Source organism: Chiloscyllium punctatum, chromosome 28, assembly GCF_047496795.1.
Source record: "Chiloscyllium punctatum isolate Juve2018m chromosome 28, sChiPun1.3, whole genome shotgun sequence".
Taxonomy (NCBI): Eukaryota; Metazoa; Chordata; class Chondrichthyes; order Orectolobiformes; family Hemiscylliidae; genus Chiloscyllium; species Chiloscyllium punctatum.
Genome location: NC_092766.1, coordinates 48,560,504 through 48,585,188, shown reverse-complemented (window position 1 = coordinate 48,585,188; position 24,685 = coordinate 48,560,504).

Sequence of the window (24,685 nt, the reverse complement as noted above, 5' to 3'; positions counted from 1 at the left end):
TTCATATACTATTTAGCAAACTCACCTACTCCATCGACTCTCTCCTTCACCTCACACAGAGAATTCAAGTGTGAGATTTCCGACTTCGGTCCTGTCAATTTATATTTAATTAATTTTGAAGGACCTCTCACTTCATGTACGAATATTATCTCAAAGGAAGTAAAGTGAGTAGATTTATTTGAGGCATCTCTAATGGCAAACAATATAATGGGACACCTTTATTGCAATCATTCGGGTAATGATATCAGTACGCTGTTAACATGGTCTTCAGCGTCTGATGCTAACTTTCCAAGGGTCCCTGGGATTCAGGTTCCGATGCACTTGATTTAAACTGCTGCATGCTTAAGCTATCCATGACTTCCTTAAACAGCTGAGCGGTAAAATGAATTCCTTGGTCTGACTCAATCTTACTGCCTTGCCCACAGCGAGTAAAGAAAGCTACCAACCCTTCCACCTCCCGTTTTATCTTAACATTCCGTAATGGAATTGCCTCTGGAAATCTGGTGGACACATTCATTATGGTCAGCAAATATAGTTTTCCACTTCTATTTTAGGAAGGGGAGCTACACAATTAATCATAACCCACGTGAAATGTTCTTCGAATGCAGGAATTGGCAAGCAAGGTGTTGGTTTTATTAGTGCCTGTTGCTTACCTTCCATTTGGGATGTATGTCACGTACAAAAAAAACACGTCCATGTGCATTCCAGGCCACTAGAAATGCTTCTGTACCTTAGCCTGAGTCTTCTGTCCACCTAGGTGACCGCCTGCAATTATTTTATGTGCTAGCCATAACATTGTATGCTACAGGTAACACAAAGTGGTGTACTTCGGCCCATTTCCCTTCTGCAGTAACCTATTTTAATTTTAGGTCTCCATTTTAATTTTAGGATTCTATCTTTAAGTTAATAACGTTCAACAATATATTCTGATTCCTTTTCTGTGTGTGTGCATGTGTATGTCTGTGTGAATGTGTGTGTATATATCTGTTGTAAGTCCATTAGCCTTTCTGGACTAAACCCCTCTGCCTGATCCTCTGCCTGTTCAGGTTCTTCCTGCACCGTTACATCAAACAGGGGGTCAGTTCACTGAGCATCAATTCATTTGTATTTTTCTTTCGTTTTTACTTCCTGCTGTAACTGAGGACAGTGGGATCTTGTTACTACACACTCTGGAAAGATTCCTCGGTATTTGTCTTTTAACTCCCCAATTCCCTAGACTTCTGTTGGCTTCTCCACCACAAGGGGTGCCTCTCCCACCTCGCCTCCTGCTAAATCGTTCCCAAGAACAAACTGTATTCTGAGAACTGACACTGTGTTACTCAGTGTCACTGTTACTTCCCTAATCTTGATTTGGCATTCCATCCTGATGTTACACAAAGGAATGCTTAATTTCTGTCCCCATTCCACAAATTAACACACTCTCGATTAACATGCCAGAAAGAGTGAAAATACTTTCATCTCTTACTATTAGCAGCCGAGAGAAATTGAGGGCTGCAGAGGCTGGAGATGAGATTTTTAAAGTGTGGGGCTGGAAAAGCACAACATGTCGGCAGCATCCGAGGAGCAGGAGAGTTAACGTTTCAGGTATAAATCCTTCATCAGGAAAGTGGGGGGTAAGGAAGGGGGAAGGAGGTTGAGAAATAAATAGGAGGGTGGGGGTGGAGCTGGGTGGAAGGGAACTTGGAAGGCGGTAGGTAGATGCATGTGGAGCGTGATGGTGATAGGTCAGACAGGAGGGTGATAGGACTCCTCTTGGTGGTAGGACAGCTGGAACCCTCAAACTGTATGGCATCAACGTTGACTTCACCAAATTCCAAATCTCCCCTCCAACAACCTCTCCCAGATCCAACCGTTCAACCTAGCACTGCCCTCTTGAACTGCCCTAAATGGCCATCTTCCTTTCCACCTATCGACTCCACCTTACCCTCAGACATATCACTGTTACTCCCACCTACATCTTCTTATTGTCTTCCCAGTGAACCTCCCACCAGCTCAGCTACTCCTCTCGTATTTATCTTTCAGCCCCCTTGTCCCCCCCACCATGCTCCTGACGATGGGTTTCTGCCTGATATTCGATTGTCCTGCTGTCTGGATGCTGCCTGATCTGTTGTGCTTTTCCAGCGTCTCATTTCTCAACTATTAGAGACTGAGCAGATCCCGTATCTCACAAAATTATAACTTCTTATCCTTCTCCCCCTGTTCTTTCTGAGTAAACTTTATCTACCGAGACGAATTCTTTCAGAGATGAGGCACTGCCTCCATACCCAGCCCTTGCCTCGGCTGTGCACTCTCCTGCAGCTCCTCAGCTCCACTTGGGGTCTCCTTTACCAGTTTCACTAATTCCACTGGGCTTAGCCTTTTCTACGACATCTTTCCCCAAAATGTCTTCCTTTAACGCCCATCATGGTGTGTCCCAGCTTACTGCATTGAAACCATCTTTCCCAGTGCCCTTCTTTAACCATCGGCACTGTCATTTTATGTTTTCCACTCCCTTATAGTGAGAATACCTGAGGCCTTTCACCACCTTTCAACCCCTTTGGGCTTCTTTCTTCACCTGTGGTAAAGTATTGTGCGCTACTGTTTGCTTTGTAATGTGTGATCTTCCCTTCTCCCAATTTCTATCCCTCACAGGATGAAAATCTTGCCAGAAGCTAAATATCATCTCATGCCCCAGTGCATATTTACCTGCCCTTTCTGCCGTGCTTCTCACTTCTTGAACTTTCCAGTCATTCACATGAATTCTTACTATCTCTGGAAGTAAGTCTTTTAACTTCTCCAGCAAATTCATCCCCCTTCAAGCCTCACAGATCTTATCCATTTTTAAGGCCAGCACCCAACTCCCAAAATGACTGTGGTTGCTTCTTTCAAACTCAATATAAGACTGACCTGATTCCGTCTCTATTTTTCTGAACTTCTGTCTATATGCTTCTAGTAACAATTCATAACCAATAAAAATAGTCAATTTGACATCTTGATAATCTCTTGACCCCCTCATCTGACAGCGCTGCACATACCTCACCAGCTGTGCCCACCAGCTTAATCTGAACTAGCATTACCCACAAGTTCACTGGACATGTCATCTGACTAGCCATTTTTTCAAATGAAATAAAAAAGGGTTTGACATTTTTCTCACCGAAATACGGCAAGTTATTAACATAGTTGTATACATCCCTATGTTCTCCCTTCATCTACATCCTGTTAACTTAACTTTCTTGTCTAATTCCCAACTTCTGAATTTCAAATCCTCTCTCTCTTTCTTTTTCCTCTCTTTCTCTTTCTTCTCTCTCTATTTCCTTCCCTTTATTTATCTTCTAACTCCAGTCGCCACATTTGCAATTTAAGTTTTTTCTAATTCTACTGCAGTTGCCTGTTTCTCTGATACATCAAAGTGCTTACCCAACTCCATCACAATTTCAGCTTCCCTTTTGTCCCTGGTTAAACCCAATTCCAACCTATTTGCTAATTCTAAAAAATATCCTCCTTCTGTCCTTCTAAACTTCCTTGGAAAATTTGGGAACCTCTTTAGCAATGTTAAAAGCCATTTCCCTCACTTTTGATTTAATCAACCACAAGTAACAAAATTAAACGAATTTTCCCTCTGGTTTTATTTGAAGATCAAAGTCACTAATTGCAATGAGTTGGAATTTGCTGGGACCTGTTGTATCTCAAATCTGTTCAAGTCGGTCCAAGTGCCACATGGCAAGGCCCCAAACTGTTATGACATCAATGTCTAATCCCTCTGTTAATTAAAACCACACACCCAGAAAAGCTCACCTCACATCATAATCTGTTAAAACGTGAGCGACAGAGAACTCTTAAATTCCACGAATAAACAAAAAGTAACAATTTATATATGTGCAAGTTAGCTCGTTGAGCTTGAAGGTATGTTTTCAGAAGTTTCGTCACCATGACTAGGTGACATCATCAGTGAGAGTATTTGCTGAAGTGCTGGTGGTATGTCCCGCCTCTCTAGTTATAGGTCTTGGTTTCTTAAGATGGGTGATGTCATTTCCCATTATTTTAACAAGAGAATGTAGACAGGATCAAAATTGATGCGTTTATTGATGGACTTCTGGTTATGATACAATTCCTCTAAGAAGGTCCTTGTGTGTCTTAGTATGTGTGTGTGCTTTGTCCCAGTCAAAGATGTGCCTTTCTTTGTCTGTATGTATGGAGCATAGTGATAGTGCGTCATGTCTTTTGGTGGCTAGTTGGTGTTCATGTATCCGCGTAACACGACAACAGGACAGTTTCAATTGTCGAAAAGTGATTTTATGCACACTGTTTAATCAATGTTTGTGTGCAGTTAAGTCGCATTTTTCACATGTGCACAACACATTGTAAATGAACAACAGAGACACAGTTAACGAAAAATGATGAATATGATGTATAAAATTTATAAGACATTAATACATGATTTGATCCTCTCAACGTTCCCTCCTTTTCTGGAATTCCCTACTCTACTCTCTCACTCTAACCAGGATGTGTGCTCCAAATTCTTGATTCTAGTGTCCCAAATTATGTCAGTTAATCCCCTTCAATATATTGGCCTATTGGGTTCTTTCCAAAGCTAGTGTCTGTCATATAATCGGAGATAAATATTCTGGCATCAGACTCAGCATCTGAACATATTACTCTGTTATACATGCACTGTACCAAGGACCACAGCACACAGGCATTACCAAACCATTGGGGAATGTTCATCTACTTCTTTCGATAATGTAGTTTTCTCATTTTCCACATCTCCAGATCTATATCCTCTCTCTCGTTCTATCTTTGTATCGAGTTAAGAAATCCACCAATTATTCTTCGTGTCCCATCTCCCAAAACTCCTTCTTTCGGTTTATATCGAATGCTCTCTTCAAGGTGCAATGTGGTTATAATTAAGCAATGTAACTACAAAGACATGCGGGATGAGCTGGCCAGAGTTAATTGGAAGGGGAGCTGAGCAGGAAAGAACATGGAGCAGCAATAGGAGGAGGGTCTGGGGATAATTCGGAAGATAATACCAGAAATGCAACCCCAAGAACATGAAACATACTCATGGGAGAACAAGGCAGCCATGAGTGATAATCCATCAAACCAAAAGAGAAAACATACAATGAGGTGAAGATGATTGGGAATCTAGAGAATTCATTGGCTCTGAAACTACATAAGGCTGGCATCACTGACGCTACAGAGCTCTTAATCATGGTCAGGGAGAGAAACAGAGGAAACACATTGACTTTAAACACAGAAGATGGTATTTCTCAAGGAAAAAAATTCAGGTGAATTAAATATTTGAATTAAGATCAGTTAAATGCTTTTGCAGAATGTATCAGATTGGAAGCAAGACCCGGGGAGACAGACCCTTAGCAGAATGAGAGTTTGGAAATGGAAGTATTTCCACATCAGAAACCAGTTTAGGTCACTGAGTGCAGGGCTGATGGGTGAATGGGCCTCAGTGAGAATTGGGGAACAGTCAGCAGAATTGCATTGCAGGTATTGCAGCTGGAAACTGCGTATTCATGTCGTGCTGTAGACCACAGCAGCAGGAGAAGCAGACCTTCATTCAACCACAACCTGTAACTTTTTGCCAGGGTAACACTTCAGTCTGTCATTACCATCAACACCATGGTAATGGAAAATAAGGCTCAGTGACGAGTGTGGGTGAACATATCAGAGTCAGAATCACATGAACTTTAACCTGATGCTAACTCATGAAAGCTACCAGACTTGACCAATAGATCTGAACGAAGCCCTGCAGCCCTGTCACATTCAGTCATAAATGGTGATGGACGATTAAACAAATGACTGGAGGAGAGGGCTCCAGAAACATTCCCATCCTAAATAATGGAACAGACCTGCACATCAGTGTATAAGAGAAGGATGTTTTATTTTTTATCTGGCACCATCTTCTGCCAGAAGTGTTGAGTCGATTTGATTCGCTGCATGTGCCATGGAGAACAGTTGAACACAGTAGATACGACACAGACAATGGGCCCTGACACCATTCCTGCAATAGGACTGAAGACTTGTGCTGCACAACAAGCCATGTCCCTGGGGGAAGCTGTTTCATTCCAGCTCCAACTCTGATATCTCCCTGGCAATGTCGAAAATTACTAAGCTTAGTTACGTCCCCAAAGACGGGAATAATTACAATCTGACCAATTACCACCCCCTCAGTCCCATCACGACAGTCAAATTGGTGGGAGGTTTTTTGACAGAGCTGTCAAGCAGCACAGAAATAACCTGCTCAGTGTGGTTTCCGATAGGTCCCCATGTGGAGATGGTGCTGTTGTGGAAATGTTACTGGATTACTAATCCAGACCAGGCTAATGATCTGGCAGTGGGTGGAAGTTAAAGACAATTAATAAAATACCGAGATCTCAAATCTGGGATCAGTAACAGTGACCTTGCAGTCAATATCGATTATAAACAGAATTTCTTTCTCCAATGTACTTTTAGGAAGTGAATCTCCCATGATTTCCAGGGCTGGCCTAAAAGTGACTCCACAGACCCTGACATGTGATAAATATTTCAATGGTCTTTGAAACGGACAAGCAAGGGCACTCATTTGTATCTAACTACTCCGAGGTCTGAAAGGCTGAAACCGAACAGAACACCCGGCCTCAGCATCAGTGTCGGAAAAGGGAATGGGAACACAGTCCTATCGACCCTGCAGAAACCTCCTTTCTAACATCTGGGAACTTTTGACAACATTTACAGAGCTTTCCCACAGACTGCACAGAAACAGCGGGAAAGGAGTAGATCATACAACACAGTGAGCCTCCCCATTCTAGTTCATGGAAAAATTCTCCTCAATGCACTTACCCCACACAATATACATATCCGTTAATGTGAGTAACCTTGGGAAGCTATAAAATTGGTGGTGCAGTAGTACGTTTGGTCCATCGAGTTGCTACCCAATTTAACGTAATGATGGTTAGCCCTTCATTTCCCCACCGTACTCCTGCTCTCCCACCATCCCTTTACTGTCTCGAAATCCTTATTTATAATCAATGTCTCGGTTTCCAGGTGAGAGCGAATTCCCAGGTTCACTGGTCTGTGAGGGCAGACATTTATTCTCATCTCAATGCAGAGTGACCTGCCTGTACCTAATACTCTGGCCCCTGGTTTTAGACGTCCCAGCCTGGGGAATTATCATCCCTACTTCCAATATGTCTCACCCTGTCAGCTTTTTGTTTATTTCACTGACATCGCCACTCATTTTCCTAAACCCCTTGGAATACAGGCCTAGTCTCCCCAAACTCTGCTCCCACAACAAGCCTGTCATCCTAGAGATCAGTCTGGTCATCCTTCACTGCTCTCCCTCAATGTCAGGTTTGTCCTTTATTAGGTACGGAGATCAAAACTGCACATAATGCTGCACAATGTTTGAGATGATTCTCACCAAGGCCATGCACAGCTGCAGTAAGACACCCTTTCTCCTGGACTGAAATCCTCCTGAAATGAAGGTCAGCACACCATTTATCTTCTTAATTGCTTTTTGTCCTGCAATATTGGTTTTTTTTACATCTTCCTCACCCACTCTCAATCCCACATCCGTTAGTGCTGTCAGCAGGCTGGGATATAGTGTATCTGATTCCAGCGACCAAATGTTTAAAGGGCATTGTCAACAGCTGGGCCCCAAGCACCGATCCCTGCCACACCTCAGCAACCTTCCTCTGTTAATTTCTATTTATTTATTTCGTGAATCTCGGATTCACTGGCTGGGTCAGCATTTATTTCCTGTCCCTATTTGCCCTTGAGAAGGTGGTGATGAGCAGCCTTGTTGAACCGCTGCAGTCCACGTGCTGTGGTTGACCTCCAATGCCATGAGGGAGGGAATCCCATGATTCTGACCCAGTGACTGTGAAGGAGCAGTGATATATTTCCAAGTCAGGATGGTGAATGGCTTGGAGGGGAACCTGAAGATGATGGTATTCCCATACATCTGTCGCCCTTGTCCTTCGAGATAGATGTGGTCGTGAGTTGGGAAGATGGTATCTGAGGATCTTCGGTGAATCATTTCATTACAGCATGTAAATAGGAAAACACTGGTGCTGCTGCTGAGCGTTGATGGTGGAGCATTGTGGATGAAGGGTCATTCAAACTGGCTGCTTTGTCCTGCATGGTGTAAAGGTTCTTGAGTGTTGTTGGGGCTGCACTCATCCAGGCAAATTGGGAGTCTTCTACCACACTTCTGACTTATGCATTGTAGATGATGGACAGACATTTGGAAGTCAGGATGTGAGTTACTCGCCGCAGTATTCCTAGCTTCTGACCTGCTCTTGTAGTCACTGTGTTGATGTGGCGAGACCAGTGAGTTTCTGAGAAATGATTACCCACCAGGACTTTGATACTGGGAGATTCAGTGATAGTAACACCATTGAATGCCAAGGGGCAGGTTAGGTTGAATTTTATTGGTGATGGTCACGGTCTGGCATTTGTGGCCTGAAGATTACTTGCCACTTGTTAGCCTGGATACTGTCCAGATCTTGTCGCATTTGAACATGGACTGTTTCAGTATCTAAGGAGCCACAAATGTTGTAGATCATTGTACAAACATTGGCGAACATCCCCACTTCTGAACTTAAAATGGAGGGAAGGTCATTGATGGAGTAGCCCTGAAGAAGTTTTCGGCTACTGCTCGAGGGACTCCTACAGACTTGGAGCTGAGTTGACTGACCTTCATCAACCATGACCATCCTCCTACGTGTCAGGTATGATTCTAACCAGCAGGGAGTTTGCCCCTAATACACATGGATTGTAGTTTTGCTAATGCCCCTTAATGCCACACTTGGTCGAAGGCAGCCTCGTTTTAAAGGGCTGTCGCTCTCACCCCACCTCTGGAATTCAGCTCATTTGTACATGTTTGAACTACAGTAATGAGGTCAGGAGCTGAGTGGCCCTGGTGGAGCCCTAACTGGGCTTCATTGACCAGGGTCTTGCTGAGCACCTGCTGCTTAAAAGCACTGAGACCTTCCACCAATTTACTGATGATCGAGAGTAGACTGACAGAGTGGGAATACCATCATCTTTAGGTTCCCCTCCAAGCCATTCACCATCCTGACTTGGAAATACATTTGCTTTTTATAAACTGGAGATACTTAGGGTAATTTTCCACATAATCGGGGATAGGCATTGTTGTAACTGTATTAAACAATTTGGCTTGGGTAGTGATACGTTATGGAGCACAAGTTTTCAGTACTATTGCCAGAATGGTGTCAGAGCATGGACTCTTTGGAGTATCCAGTATCTCCAATCGTTTCTGGATATCGTGTGGACTGAGCCAAATTGGTTGATGACTGGTAACTGAATTGCTGAGGACCACTGGAGGGGGCTGAAATGGATCATCCACTCAGCATTTCTGACTGAAGATTGTTGCGAATGCATCAGCCTTATCTTATACACTGAAGTACTGGGCTCTTCCATCATGGAGGAAGGGGTTATTTGTGGAATCTCTTACTCCAGTGAATTGTCCCCAACGTTTCTCGACTAGATGTGGGAGGACTGCAGAACTTTGATCTGATCCTTTGCTTGTGGGATCACTTAGTTCTGTCTATCACTTACTGCTTCTGCTGTTTGGCGCACAAGTAGTCCTGTTTGGTGGCTTCAACAGGCTGACACCTCATTTGCAGTTTTGCCTGGTGTTACTCCTCCCTCCTGCACACTCCATTGAACCAATGATGACCGTCTGGATTGATGGTAATTGTTGTGAGGGGGATATGCCAGGCCCTGAGTTTGTGTGCGTGTACACTTCTTCTCCCAGAGATGAACCATAGAACCTTATGGACACCCAGACTTGTGCTGCTAGATCTGTTCGAAGTCTGTCCTATTTAGTACCGTGATACTACCACCCAAATTGGTGGAGGATATTCTCAATGTGCAAGTGTGACTTTGTCTCCACAATGACTGTCGTGGCCACTCTTACCGATACTGTCATGAACAGATACTTCTGCAACTGGCAGATTAGTCAGTCTGTGGTCAAAATGTATTTTCCTCTTGTTGGTCCCTTCACCATCTGCTACAGTACCAGTCTAGCAGTTATATCCTTTTGAGCCGGGCCAGCTCGATCAGTATTGCTGTAGCTGAGATACTCTTGGAGGTAGACATTGAAATCCTCCACCCAGAGAACATCTTGCGTCCGTGCTACCCTCAGTGCTTCCTCCAAGTGTTTATCAGCATGGAGGAGTACTGATTGATCAGTTGAAAGAGACTTGTACATGGTTATCAGAAGGAGGTTTCCTTTCCCATGTGTAAACTCATGCCATGAGACTTCATGGGATACGGAGTCAAGAGCAATTCCCTTCCAACCGTATCCCAATGTGCCGCCACTTCTGCTGTGTCCGTCCTGCTGATGAGACAGGAGTTATCTGGGGAAGGTGATGGGGAATCTGGGACATAGGCTGAAATGGATCATCCACTCAGCACTTCTGACTGAAGATTGTTGCGAATGAATCAACCTTATCTTATACACTGATTTGATGGGCTCTTCCATCATGGAGGAAGGGGTTATTTGTGGAATCTCTTCCTCCAGTGAATTGTTTAATTGTCCCCAACGTTTCTTGACTAAATGTGGAAGGACTTATACCTTACAGAATCATACCTTACAGACAATGTCAGGCTGTTGCTTCACGAGTCTGTTTATTTCTATTCACTGTTTCCAGCCAGCTGTCCCATTCTAGAAACGTAGCCATATATTCGCCCCAATCCACTCAGCTTTGATTTTGCAAACTGAGCTTGGAGCTTTACCAAAACTTTTCTAAAATTCCACGTGTTTAATATCCATTGCTTCTCTTTCATTTGTCTCGCAGTCTGTTTCTCAAACATAATTCCCAGTTCATAAATCTATGTTAGTGTTGTCTATGACCATTACTTTCACCCCCAATAATTTCTCCTTAACCATTTACTTACTATGTTCTATGATGCACGTACTCTACCACTTTCCCACACCATACTTGGTTTTCCTTGTATTGTTTGAGATTTTTGTGAAGACAGAACTGAAGTAGTGGCTTCATAGTTTTTCAATTTCCCTGTTCCCCATTCTCAATTGTTTGGCCTCAAACTGGAAGAAAACTGTACTTGTTTTCTCATATTTTTCACACTGACATGATTTATCAAGTGATGACAGTTCACTCTTACAACCCTTGCGAATATACTCTTCAAAAATTCATCAATTCATGCCTTAAACTGCTCAATAATTGACCTTCCACACCATACACTCACAGGGGCATAGCCTCTGTGCCAACAGAAGTACAGCACGATCTATATTAGTACAACTTTCCTACACCAGGCCCATAGCCTGGAATGTTATGACACTTCCAAATGCTCGTCCAAGTACTTTTTAATGATTGTGAGGTTACCTGTGATAATTCCCCTCTCAGGAAGTAATCCCAGAATACAACACCCTCCGCAAAATGCGAGACAGCAACAGTAAGATGCCATCAACTCCCAATCCTCGAAAGTATCAACAGGAAGAGGTCATTGTGGCCTTGGAGATGGCAACATGGGAACACCAGAAAGACTTCAGCCCATCGAGTTTGTACACCAACACGATGATGAGTCCATTCAGCCACACACGGCTCTAACACAGCAACTGGAGCAGATCTCTTAAAAACGTTTGCCCATTAAACAGGAATTCAAAGAAAACCCAAAGGTTTTCGAAAGGGAAGAACTTATAATAATGGTATACATTAGATTACTTACAGTGTGGAAACAGGCCCTTCGGCCCAACAAGTTCACACTGACCTGCCGAAGCGTAACCCACCCATACCCTTACATCTACCCCTTACCTGACACTACGGGCAATTTAGCATGGCCAATTCACCTGGCCTGCACATCTTTGGACTGTGGGAGGAAACCCACGCAGGCACGGGGAGAATGTGCAAACTCCACACATTCAGTCACCTGAGGCGGGAATTGAACCCAGGCTTCTGGCGCTGTGAAGCAGCAGTGCTAACCACTGTGCCACCGTGCCGCCCACTAAACTGTAATAATAAACTATTGTAATTTAAGGCAAATTGTTAGAGTCCATTGTTCAGGATATTTGCAAAGTTAAACCACAATCCATCAGAGTCAACATAGTTTTTCAAAGGTTAAATCGTGTTTGAATTGTTTGCTTGAGTTATTTGAAGATGTCGCAAACAATATGGATAGTGGGAATCCTGGAGATGGAACATATCTAGTCTTCCTGAAGGCATCGGATATGTCGCTTCTCCAAAGAGTAAGTGGTAAGATAGAAAACATGGGTTTAGGAGTAATTTATTCGCTTGGATGGAGGATTAACCAACAAAATGTAGTCAGATGGAATAAATGTGTCATTTTCTTTTGGCAGATGCAATTTGTGGGGTGCCATTGATTTCAGTACTCATGCCTCATACATTTGCGATCGATTGTATTACAGTACTCGGTTGATGGGATAGAAAATACGGTGCCACATTTTCAGACAACACTAACATTGGTGGGAAATTACTTCGAAATGATGATGCATGAGATTTAAAACTAAATGGATAGGTTGGGTGAATGGGTCGGCGTTTGGCAAGGAAAATTAAAGTGAATAAATATGGGGCTATTCAAGTTGGCCAGTATAATAGAAAGACAAATTATTATCTAAATGGAAAGAAAGTTCAAAGTGTTTAGGTGCAGAGGGATCTGGGTGCCTGCTTGCATATCACAGAAAACCTGCCTGCGGGTAGTGCAAGTAATGAGAAATGCAATAATTTCAGTGTTTATTTATAAAAGGATAGAGTAGAAAGGTAGGGAGTGTTGGTGTAGCTATGCAAGGCATTAGTGAGGCTGCAACTGGAGTACAGATTGGGTATCCTGCAGAATGAGGTATTTCCATTGGAGGTAATTCAGAAGAGCTTCATTAGATTGATTCCATATTTGAAGTGCTTGTCTTATGAAGAGAAATTGAGCAGTTTAGGCCTATACTCTCGAGAATGAAAGGAGATCTCATTGACGTGTGTAAAATGCTAAAAGTAATTGAATGTGGAGATGTGGAGTGGATTTTTTTCATGTGTCGCAATCTACAAAAAGAGACTAGAGTTTTCGGGTGGAGAGATGGCAGGAAAGTGGAACGGAGGCCGCGTTGACATCAGCCTCATCGAGGTGTTAGATTCCTCACAGATGTTCTTTGTTCTTAGACAACTCTTCGACTGTGTTTCCCAGGAATGGGGGAGGCCTGGGTATCATACTGGAAGCAGGCACTCAGGACAAATCATTTAGAGAGAACGTAACCAGTAGGGACACACAGTGACCAGCGCTGGGTTCTCAACGATTTACAGTCTATATTAATGATCAGGAGGAAGGAACAGATATACAGATGCTGAGTTTGGTGATGTCGCTGTGGTAAGCAAGAGATTAAATTATCAAGAGAGGGTGGAGAGTCTGCAAATAGATTCAGAAATGTAAAGGCAATAGATAATAGTTTAGCAGGTGGAATTTAACATGATATAACCTGTCATTTCATTTACAGCAATAATAGAAAGCAATATGTTACTGAAATGGAGAGGGATTACAGGACTTAATGATACTGTGTACTGGGGGGTTCACTCAGCCCCGTTCAGACATGGGAGGTTTTGCTCCATGCCTGATCGTCTGCTCCCTGACTGAGATTTTTCCCTCAGGATAATCCCTCAGTCCACCATTACCCTGAAGCTGATCTATAGTTCAGTGACGAGTGTGGGTGAACATGCCAGGGTCAGTACCATGTGTTCCTTTACCTGATGACAACCCATTAAAGCGACCGCAATTGGCTGGTTTCTCTGGAAACAGCAGAAATAACATCTTGTACAGAGGCAGAAATTATACCACGAGTAAAAAATCAGATCGAAGCACTGTCATCCTGCCAAATCCAAGCATTAATGTCGATGGACCATTAAACAACGTACTGGAGGAGAAGACTCCACAAATATCCCCATCCTAAATAATGGAACAGTCCTGTACATCAGTGTAAAAGTCAAGTATGTGGTGTCTGCACTGTCCTCAGCCAGACGTGTTGAGTGGATGTTCCAACTTGTCCTATCATGGTGCCCACAGAATCACAGATGCCAGTCTTCAACCATTTCGATCCGATGCACGTGACATGAAGAAACCGCTGAACACAGTAGATACAATAAAGGCAATGGGCCCTGACCCCATTCCTGCAATGGGACTGAAGACTTGTGCTGCACAATAAGCCGTGTCACTGGGGAAGCTGTTTCATTCCAGCTCCAACTCTGACATCTCCCTGACAATGTGGAAAATTACTCAGCTATGTTCAGTTTCCTAAGAAGGGAATAAATACAATCTGACCAATTACCACCCCATCAGTCCCATCACAACAGTCAAATTGGTGGGAGTTCCATATGACAGAGCGGTCAAATAGCACAGAAATAACCTGCTCAGCGTGGTTTCAGATAGGTCTCCATGTGGAGATGGTGCTGTTGTGGAATTGTCATTGCATTACTAATACAGACCAGTCTCATGCTTGGGCAGCTGGTGGAAGATGAAAACAATTATTAACATATCAAGATCTAAAATCTGGTATCAGTAATAGTGATCTTGTGTCCAATGTTGATTGTAAACATCGATGTCCTTCCCCAATGTACTTTCAGGAAGTGTTTCTCCCGTGTTTTCCTGGTCTGGCCTAAAAGTGACTCCAGACGCACAGACATGTGATAAACTCTTCAATCGTCCCTGAAACGGCCAAGCAAGGCACTCAATTGTATCAACTGCTCCGAACTCTTAAAGGATATACCCGGAGATAACACCTGGCTCCAACTTTGGTGTCGGAAAAGGGAACGGGAAACATAGTCCTGTTGACCCTGCAGAGACCTCCTTCCTAACGTCTGACGGTTTGTGACAACATTTACTGAGGTTTCCCATAAACTGTACAGGAACTTCGGGAAATGAGTCCGTCACACAACACATTGAGCTTTCTCTGTGCAAGTTAATGGTCGAACATCTCCTTAATGCAGTTTTACCCATACAATATTCATATCCCTTGATATGTTTAAACATTGTGAAATATAAAGTGAGAACTGCTGTAGTCCCTTCAGCCCATCAATTTTGCTCCTCCATTCAATATACAGGCAGTTCTCAGATAACGCATGTTGATTAAATACAATTTGGATGCAATGTGATTCATGAACCTTTTTCCATAAAGTGAACTCCTGTTCATTGTGACGCAATTCCTTGCCGGGAACCAACTGAACAGCAAAGGCCAGCCTCAGGATCCTCTGTCTGCAAAATGTACAATCAATGTGTTCAGCTAAAACAGGAATGCAATCCGCTCTGGAAGCCTTGAAACTGAGCCTGAAACGGGGAGTTGTAGTATCCACTTAGAACGAACTTTATTTCAAACTGTGGGGAGATTCTTGAGGAGAACTGGAGTTTCCCCATCGGCATCACGTGGTCAGTCAGCCCCATGCACATTCTGGTGAAGAGTGTGGTGAAAGGTACACTGCTGTAGTCAGTGACCTGTATTTTGAAAGTGTCACATTTACAGCACTGTTTTATTACAATATGGAACTTAAAGATTTATTTAGACTGTGCTAGTATGTGTGTTAGACTAAATTAAATTTTTGGCTTTACTAATATTTTTGGGGGTTCGCCCCTTACCCTCTGTTTCCCATAGACCCCATTATTAATATTGCACGATTTTGCACAACATGGTGTTGCACAGGAACACAGCGACTGAGTTATTGGAGAATAACCTGGATTGATAGCTGATCTTCTATCTTCACACGATACTCCGCTCTCTCCCTATCCTTTTAATTTCCAGAAAACCTTATTTATATTCAGTGCCTAGGTTTCCACAGCCCGAGCTGGGAGAGAGTCCTCCTTGTTCGCCAGTCTCTGAGTGAAGACATTTATTCTCATCTCAATGCAAAGTGGTCTCTCTGTACTTAATGCTGTGGCCCCTTGTCTGAGGCATCCAAGCCAGCTTCCAATCTGTCGCGCCCTGTCAGAGTTTTATATATTTCACTGTGATCACCACTCATTTTCCTAAATCCCATGGAATACAGGTCCAGTCGCCCAAAACTCTGCTCTCACAACAAGCCTGTCATCCCAAAGATCAGTCTGGTCATCCTTCGCTGCTCTCCCTCAATGTCAGGTTTGTCCTTTATTGGGTAAGGAGACCAAAACTGCACACAATACTGTACAATGTTCGAGATGGGGTCTCACCAAGGCCCTGTACAGCTGCAGTAGGATACTCTTACTCCTGCACTCAATTCCGCTGAAATGAAGGAGCAATACATCATTTATCTGTCTACCTGCTTTCTGCTCCTGCAATATTGCTTTAGTGACTGGTACAAGGTCATCCTTCAATGTTACAGCTCCCCACTTGCTGGGTCTATATACACTGGTCAGCGTGTCAATGCCATTCCCAGTATTGACTTCTGGCTTCAGACTCACTGCCCTGCATGTACTCAGAGGGCTGTGCAGAAATAAACGAAAATGCAGCTTAAGTTCGTTTGTAGAACAACATTTTTCAACCATTTCCTTTTCAAATAAGAGGCTGCCATTCTATTGTTCCCATCAAAGTACACAACACCACATCTCTCCCATTGCTCTCCATCTGCCACATATTATCCAAGTAATTTCACTTGTCTCAGTCACTTTGGAGCATTTTTACATCTTCCTCGCCAACTCACATTCTGACATTTTTTAGTGCTGTCAGCAGACTTGGGTAAATCCACAGCAGGGAACCATTTACTGTCCGGTGGAAATTGATTTAATACAGTATAGGGTTTGGGAACATTTGATGCGCGCGGGACAACACTGTTATTGACTGCCTGCAGGTCTTGAACAAACCTCCATTCCTCCGGCTCACTTGGAATTTTTGCCTTTTTGATCAGAAAAATGGGAGTTCTCACCGGTGAGTTTACACAGGGGATTATCTCTCTAGCATTTGGGAAGGATTGAAAGACTGGAGTAACTACGTCCATGGCCTCGGGTTTTAACGGCTATTGTGCTCTGCAAGGACGATACTCCGACTTCGTGGTTACTCGTATTGGTTCACAACCTCGTATAAGCCCCACATCATGATTGCCTTTTACCCATAATTCAGTAGGGACCGTTATTAATCTTGGGTCTGTGAAGTTTATCTTCGGGAAACGCCAGTTCAGCCTTCTAGGCTCTTCAGGGCTAGAGGGGGTAACCTCAACTGTTCTATTACCTGAGTTAGACAAATTAATTTATTCCTATATGTCCGCATATCTGCATTGAACCACATCCCCACATCGTCTCAGAACACCCAACATTTCGTTCTTTATGCCTTTAGAACCCATGGCCCCAAATCTTGCCACCAGTCACTGGACACCTTCGCCAGTGACACGCGGGGAGCATAGCCTTCCACATCAAAAATATAGAGCTTACTTGCCGTCGCAGGTACTTTACATAAGTTCACACTGACTGCACATCTGCCATCCCTTCAATAAAATTCGCACAATAACATCTGACCTGGTTTAACCAATCTCCTGAACCAATACTTCGCTTATGGTTCCGCAGGGCTATCGTGGTGTATGTGTGCTGTGCAGTGCAGCATATTCCCGCCAAAAAAAATTGTGTTAATAGGATTAACATGGTTACCTGCTTCCAGGGCGAGTGAATTGCTGACTGAACTCATTGCTCTCTGGCTTAATCGCCACTCATAGACATACACCAGTGGTCTTGGGTTGTATTTTTCAATTTACACTTGTGAATTCTCCCTTTGAATTACCTGAAAGCCCGTCGGAGTACTGAGCAAATACAACCCCAGTCTCACTATGAGATCCCGATCCATCAAATGTAAAGGACAGAATTCCGCTAACAAAATTGAGAATTAGAATGGATACACATTACTGATTTCACACAATATGGGTGCGGTAAAACTCTCCCATATCACGACGCCTGATGCCTCCATTGAGTTCAGGAACATTCTCCTCATCTTTATTGGTATCAACTCTCTGAACTGTCTTGATGTGAGGAGTCAATATGCTGGCAATGTATCTACCAAAAAGGTAACTGCTGTACCTTCCACGTATAACATAGAGGTAGGCATCGACATATTCGCATGATTGTTATATTGAACATATTGTCCATACTTCGCAATCTCAATGTTCAATATAGAGTTGGGATACATCTCAGTGCCCGTTAGGTTAGTAGAAGTGATTAGCATTCGGCATTCTTCGTTGACAAGTATAAAGGAAAGAGGTTAACCTGTACCTTGTGGCCTGCCCACCTCAACCTCAGTCGTCCCTGTCAGTCACCATGCTGTCCAGCCTCCAGGACCGATTGAGGCTGTCTGTGCGGGCACTGTCCTGACCAGTGGTCCATTGCTCCGCAAACAAAGCACCAGCCAGATCTATCTCTGCAAACGCACTTTCGCGATCCCTTCCTCTTTTGCGAACTCCACCTGTGCCTCTCTCTTTTCCCGCAGTCCCTCCCTCCAATGGCTGAACGACCATTTGCATCATAATAAGCTGAGGTTCATGTGATTGCTGTTCCATCTTTAGTTTCCGGTTATGGTTCTCTTGAGCCAGTAGTTTTTCAGCATGTATCACGTATTGTTCTATCTAATTCAACTTTCCCGTATCCCAGGTAATACACGTATATTATTACCTAATTTGTTGTTTTGTACTTCATTCCATTAATGAGGCTGCTCCTCTGGTGTGCCTCATACGATGTGATCTCTGCCTCGTTATGTCCTTGGGTGGTATCAGGCCACAGGAGACGTTATCGACTTTCGTGAGGCGCTAAAGGTACTGGGACATTGTCTCGACTTCTTTAGGGATGCTTGCTTCAATTGATTGTGGGTACGATATGCTATTGGTGATTCAGCAGACCCTGAGGTGGCGACCTTTGACTTGGAATCTTCGTGAATTGGATCTCGTAGGGGGGCTGTAGCTCTTCGAGGGCACCCATTAAGGTCAGGATCTGATCCAGTCGAAAGACACTGTCCAGCTTCATTCGGTTGTTTTCCGTGTGTGTGTGCATGTGCGCTGGTGTTTGTACGTGTACTTGATCTATCTTTATTTCGAGATTTTCTTTCCCTGAAATCAGGCTAAGCATTCAACATGTGATAAGCACTCCAATTCACAGGTTCTATTTTACCCTTCTGTTTCTCCTTCTTTCTCTCCTCCAACGGTCACCTCAGCATTTGCAACTGAATATTACTAAAACTTCCTTCCTCCAGAAAAACACATTCCTTGATTTACATTTTTAACTGTTTTTCAGAAACTGGACCATAATTATTCAGCATATACTCTATTTTTTTCTTGACCATTCCGAGTTGTCTGTCGACCCTCTTTTCATTTGCTCTTGCTGGAGCCGATTTTCATGGATATTGGAAAAGTGTTCATCTCTCTCTGTCTGTCTCTCCGTCTGTCTATCTGTCTATCTCTCTCTCTCTCACGATACCATAATCTTCTCTTTGCCAATATAACTTGCTTTTACCTCCGGAGGTCCCCTCTCATTGGGCACGACCGCCTCATTGCCTTGGTTTTCAAAAACCAAGAACCCACGTAACCGGTACAGCTTTGGTGACTCCAACGCTGCCCATGGTGGCTCCAAGTCTCAAACCACCGTTAATCTTGCCGTCTCTTAAACTCTCTTGAGTTGAGTTTTACTCGAATACCGCACGTGAGTTCACTGGTCCCTCTTACTGGTTCGTCTATTCTCTTCAAACGAGTCCCTATGTCGGATTTAGCCACAACTATTACCCTGACCCTATTCGATTCGGAACGCGACTCTGGGGCGATCCACTTATCCCTAGTCCTCTCACTCAAAGGGCCCAATTCAGCTCTCGAAACAAAGTGAAAGACCTTCAAGGCAGTGGCGCGTACACCTCCTGGGAATCTTCAATATCTTACCCAGTTGCAGGGTCCCAGACGAGCCCCCGAGTTTACTGACGTGGAATTTCAATCGACCCGAAGCAAATGCTACCAAGAGCAAAGCAAAAGTTTATTTTTGAAATTTGCAGAATGGACTCGACACATTTGCAAGACGCCTCATAAAATGGACGTCTGACGGTTTTCACATATTCCGTTTATACTATATATCATCTTGCCTCATCACACCTCAAGCCAGGAACCTGGATCAGTCCAGTTCCTTTCCACACATGGAGTTGCTTTTTCTAATTCATTGACTGCTGATATAATAGATTATTGGCCTTGAGAATCAGCTGAAAATTAGGTTGAACTTTACATTTTTTCTGTCTTTTTGCAAAGTTAGGTCCATACTTCTTTGTTTCAACCATGCTTTCACAGATTTCACCAAAAATGATAATTTTCCATTACAGGGGATCAGGCTGACAGTGACTCAATAAGTGTGATGGAGTGAGGATGATAGTGACTAAATGAGGGTGAGGTGTCAGTGTGGTAGTGACGCAGACTGTGTGAGTGGATCAGGCCGATAGTTACGCAGTGCGGGGGGTCAGAGTGATAGTGATGCAGTAAGTCTGAGGGATCAGATCAATAGTGACACAGTGAGTGTGAGGTGGTCAGGGTGATAGTGAAGCACTTCATGTGAGGGGTCAGTGTGACAGTGACGCAGTAAGAGTGAGTGGTCAGGCTGATAGTGACGCAGTAATTGGAAGGAGATCAGGCTGATAGTGATGCAGTAAGTGTTACAGTGTCAGGCTCATCCTGACGCATAAAGTGGGAGGGGACAGGGTGATAGTGACGTAGTAAGTGTGATGGGGTCGGGCAGAGACTGACGCAGTGAATTTGAGACAGTCAGGGTGATAGTGAGGGAGGAAGTGTGTGCGTTCAGGCTGGTCGTGACACATTAAGTTGAGGGTGTCAGGCTGGTAATGGCCAATAAAAGTGAGGTGTTAGGGGAATAGTGACGCAGTCAGTGTGAGGTGTCAGGCTGTTAGTGATGCGGTAAGTGTGAGGGGTCAGTCTGATAGTGAAGCAGTAAGTGTGAGCGGGTCAGGCTGATAGAGACGCAGCAAGTGTGGTGGGGTCAGGCTGATAATGTCACAGTATGTGTGAGGGGTCAGGCTGATACTGATGAAGTAAGTGTCGGTGAGTCAGTGTGATCCTAATGCAGGAAGTGAGAGGAGACAGGGTGATAGTGATGCAGTGAGTATGAGGGGATCAGCGTGATGGTGACAGAGTAAGTGTGAGTGTTCAGGCTGATATTGATTCGGTATGTTCAGGGCGTCAGGCTACTACTGGCTATTAAGTGTTAACTGGCAGGGTGATAGTGATGCAGGAAATGTGAGGAGTCAGACTGATAGACACGGTGAAATTGTGAGGGGTCAGGCTGATAGTGATGCGGGAAGTGTGCGAGTGTCAGGCTGATAGTAACGCAGTAAGTGTGTTGGGAGCAGAGTGATAGGAACGCAATAAGTGTGAGCGGCTTTGGATGATAGTGACAGGTCAGTATGAGGGGGAGGATGGTAGTGATCCAGTGAGTGTGAGGTGTCAGGATGACATGGAAGCAGACTGTGTGAATGTGTCATTGTGATGGCGACATGGCAAGTGTGATAGGGTCAGGGTGACAGTGACGCAGATGCTTTCAGGGGGTCAGGTTGTAGTGATGCAGTAATTGTGAGGGGTCAGGGAGACAGTGACGCAGTGAGTGTGAGATGTCAGTGTGATAGTGACGCAGAACATTTGAGGGGCTAGGCTTATCGTGACGCAGTATGGGCAAGGGGTCAGGGTGACATTGATGAAGATGCACTCACAGGGCCAGGTTGTAATAAAGCTGTAAGTGTGAGTGTCTCAGGCTGATAGTGATGAAGTAAATGCAAGGGGGTAAGGCGGTTAGGGATGTTGTAAGTGTGCAGGGGTAGTGCTAGAAATGACGCAGTAAATGTGAGTGTTGAAGCTGATAGTGACACATTAAGTTTGAGGGACCAGGCTGATCTTGACGCAGTAAGTATGACGTTGTCTGGATGATAGTTACGCTGTAAGTGTACGGGGGCTCAATGATCTTGACGCAGTAAGAGTGGGGAGTCAGGGTGATAGTGACACAGTAAGTATGAGTGGGTAAGCCTGATCGTGGTGCAGTATATGTGAGGGAGTCAACTTGGTAGTGGTGCAGTATGTGTGAAATGGTCAGGCTGATATTGATGCAGTGTGTTCGGGTCAAAGTGATCGTGATACAATATGTGTAAGCAGCTCAGGATGATAGTGACACAGTGGGTGTGAGATACCAGTGTGATAGTGACGCAGTAAGTGTAAGGGGTCAGGATGACAGTGACACTAAGTGTACGGCCCTCAGTGTGATAGTGCCACAGCAAGTGTGGGGTGTTAGGGTGTAAATGACGTCGTAAGTGAGAGAGGGGCCTTGCGATAGTGAAGCAGTAAGTGTGAGGGAGTCAGGCTAATAATGACACAGTCAATGTGATGGGGCAGTGTTTTAGTGACAAGATAAGTGTGAGACGTCAGTCTGATACTGACACAATAAATGTGATGGAGTCAGGCTGATAGTGACACAGTAAGTGTGAGGGGTCAGCCTGATAGTGACACAATAAGTGTAAGGATTCAGGGTGATAGTAACATGGGAAGTGTGAGGGCGTGACTGAAAGTGATGCAATAAGTGTGTGGCGGTGAGGCTGATGGGGACGCAATAAAAATTAGGCCAGCAGGGTGAAAATGGCAAAGACTGTGTGAGTGGGTCAGGGTGATAGTGACGCAGTAAATGTGAGGAGGTCAGGGTGCGAGTGACACAGTAAGTCTGAGGGGTCAGACTGATATTGACGCAGTAAGTATGAAGGGGTCAGGCTGAGAGTGACGCAGTCAGTGTGAGGGGGAGAGTTTTAGTCATATAGTAAGTGCGAGGCATCAGTCTGAAACTGATACGAAAAGTGTGAATGGGTCAGGGTGATATTGACGCAATACATCTGAGGGGTCAGGCTGATAGTGACGGAATCAGTGTGATTATGCAGAGTTTGAGTAACATGGTAAGCGTGAGGCGTCAGTCTGATACTGACACAAAATGTGTGATGGAATCAGGCTGATAGTGACGCAGTAGGTTTTAGGAGTGAGGGTGATATTAACATAGGAAGTGCGAGGGCGTCACTGATAGTGACGCAATATGTGTGTGGTTGTCAGGCTGATAGTCACGCAGTAAAAATGAGGATGTCAAGGTGAAACTGGTGCAGTTTGTGTGAGGATGGCAGATGGACAGTGATGCAGTAAGTGTGAGGGGTTCACGCTGATATTGAGGCATGCAAGTGTGAGGGGCCAGGTTGATAGTGACGCTGTGTGCTGGCGGGTCCGGCTGATAACGACGCAGACAACGTGAGTGTCTCAGTGTGACAGTCATGCATTACGTGTGTGAGGGTCAGGGTGAAAATGACAGAGAAAGTGTGAGGGGGTCAGGTTGATAGTGATGCTGTAATTGTGAGCTTGATCAGCGTGATAGTGAGAGGCTCAGGCTAATAGCGACACAGTAATTGTGAGGGGGTCAGGGTAGTAGTGACGCAAAACCTGTGAGCGGGTCAGGCGAATAGTGATGCAGTACGTGTGAGGTGTCAGGCTGATAGTGACGCAGTAAAGGTGAGAGTGTTGGTGTGCTAGTGATGCAGTAAGTGTGAGCCGCTCAGGATGATAGTGCCACAGTAAGTGTAAGGAGTCAGGATAATAGTAACATAGGAAGTGTAAGGACGTGACTGATCGTGACAAAGTAAGTGTTTGGCAGTCAGGCTGATAGTGACGCAGTCAAAATGAGGGTCTCGAAGTGAAAGTGGGGCAGTAAATGTGAGGGCACCAGATGGATAGTGATGCAGTAAGTTTGAGGGGTTCACGCTGAAATTAAGGCGGTAAATGTGAGGGGTCAGATCTATAGTGATGCAGTAAGTGTCGGCACGTCAGGCTGACAGCGATGCATTCAAAGACCAAATATCCAAGGCTCACTGTAGTGCTGAATAGCGAGACTTCTCAAGGCTAAGATAAAAATCAATATTTCTCATCCTGGTCATAAATCACAATGCTTCATTGTTAAATTGTCCTCTCCTGCTTCTAGATTCACCAATGAGGGAACAAAATGTAATTGCACCACCCTGTTTATCTCTTCAAATATTTTGCAACTCTCAATGAGATTACCTCTCTTGTGTTGAAACTGTTAAAAAAAGAACGGATTTGCCCAATTTCAATTCACAGGACTAACGTTCATCCATGACATCAAGGCTAATCACCATTCGTGGTATTCCTCATATGACATTAGTATCTTTCCTAAATTGAGGATTATAATTCCTCATACTGTAGTCCAAGTGCGGTTGAACTGAGCCACAATACATTGGAAATAATGCTTCGTTCTCGTGCCCTGAAATCCTTCTGCAGCTTTCACAACAGACTTCTACAACTGCTGCTAGACTTCAATGACTTATTAAAAACTTCTCCAAGATGCAATTCTAAAAATCTGTACATCACACTTTCTTCTTCAAATCTTCGACAAATAAACTCCACATATTTCCCACCTGACAAGTAGGATAAAGTCAAATCGTTGCTATTTATCAAATCATGAGGGACATGGATAGGTTGACTCGTGTTTTTCTGCTGGTGAGGAAGTCAAGACTTAGAAAACATCGGTTTAAAATTAGTGGGTAAGGATTTAAAAGGGACGTCAGGGGCAACTTTTTCAGTCGTGTCCATAATGAGCTGCCAGAGAAATTGTTGGAGACTGGTACAACTGTAACATTTAATGGCATCTGGATGGATATATGAGTAACAAGGTTCAGAGGGATGTAGGCCAAAAGTTGGCAAATGGGACCTACTAA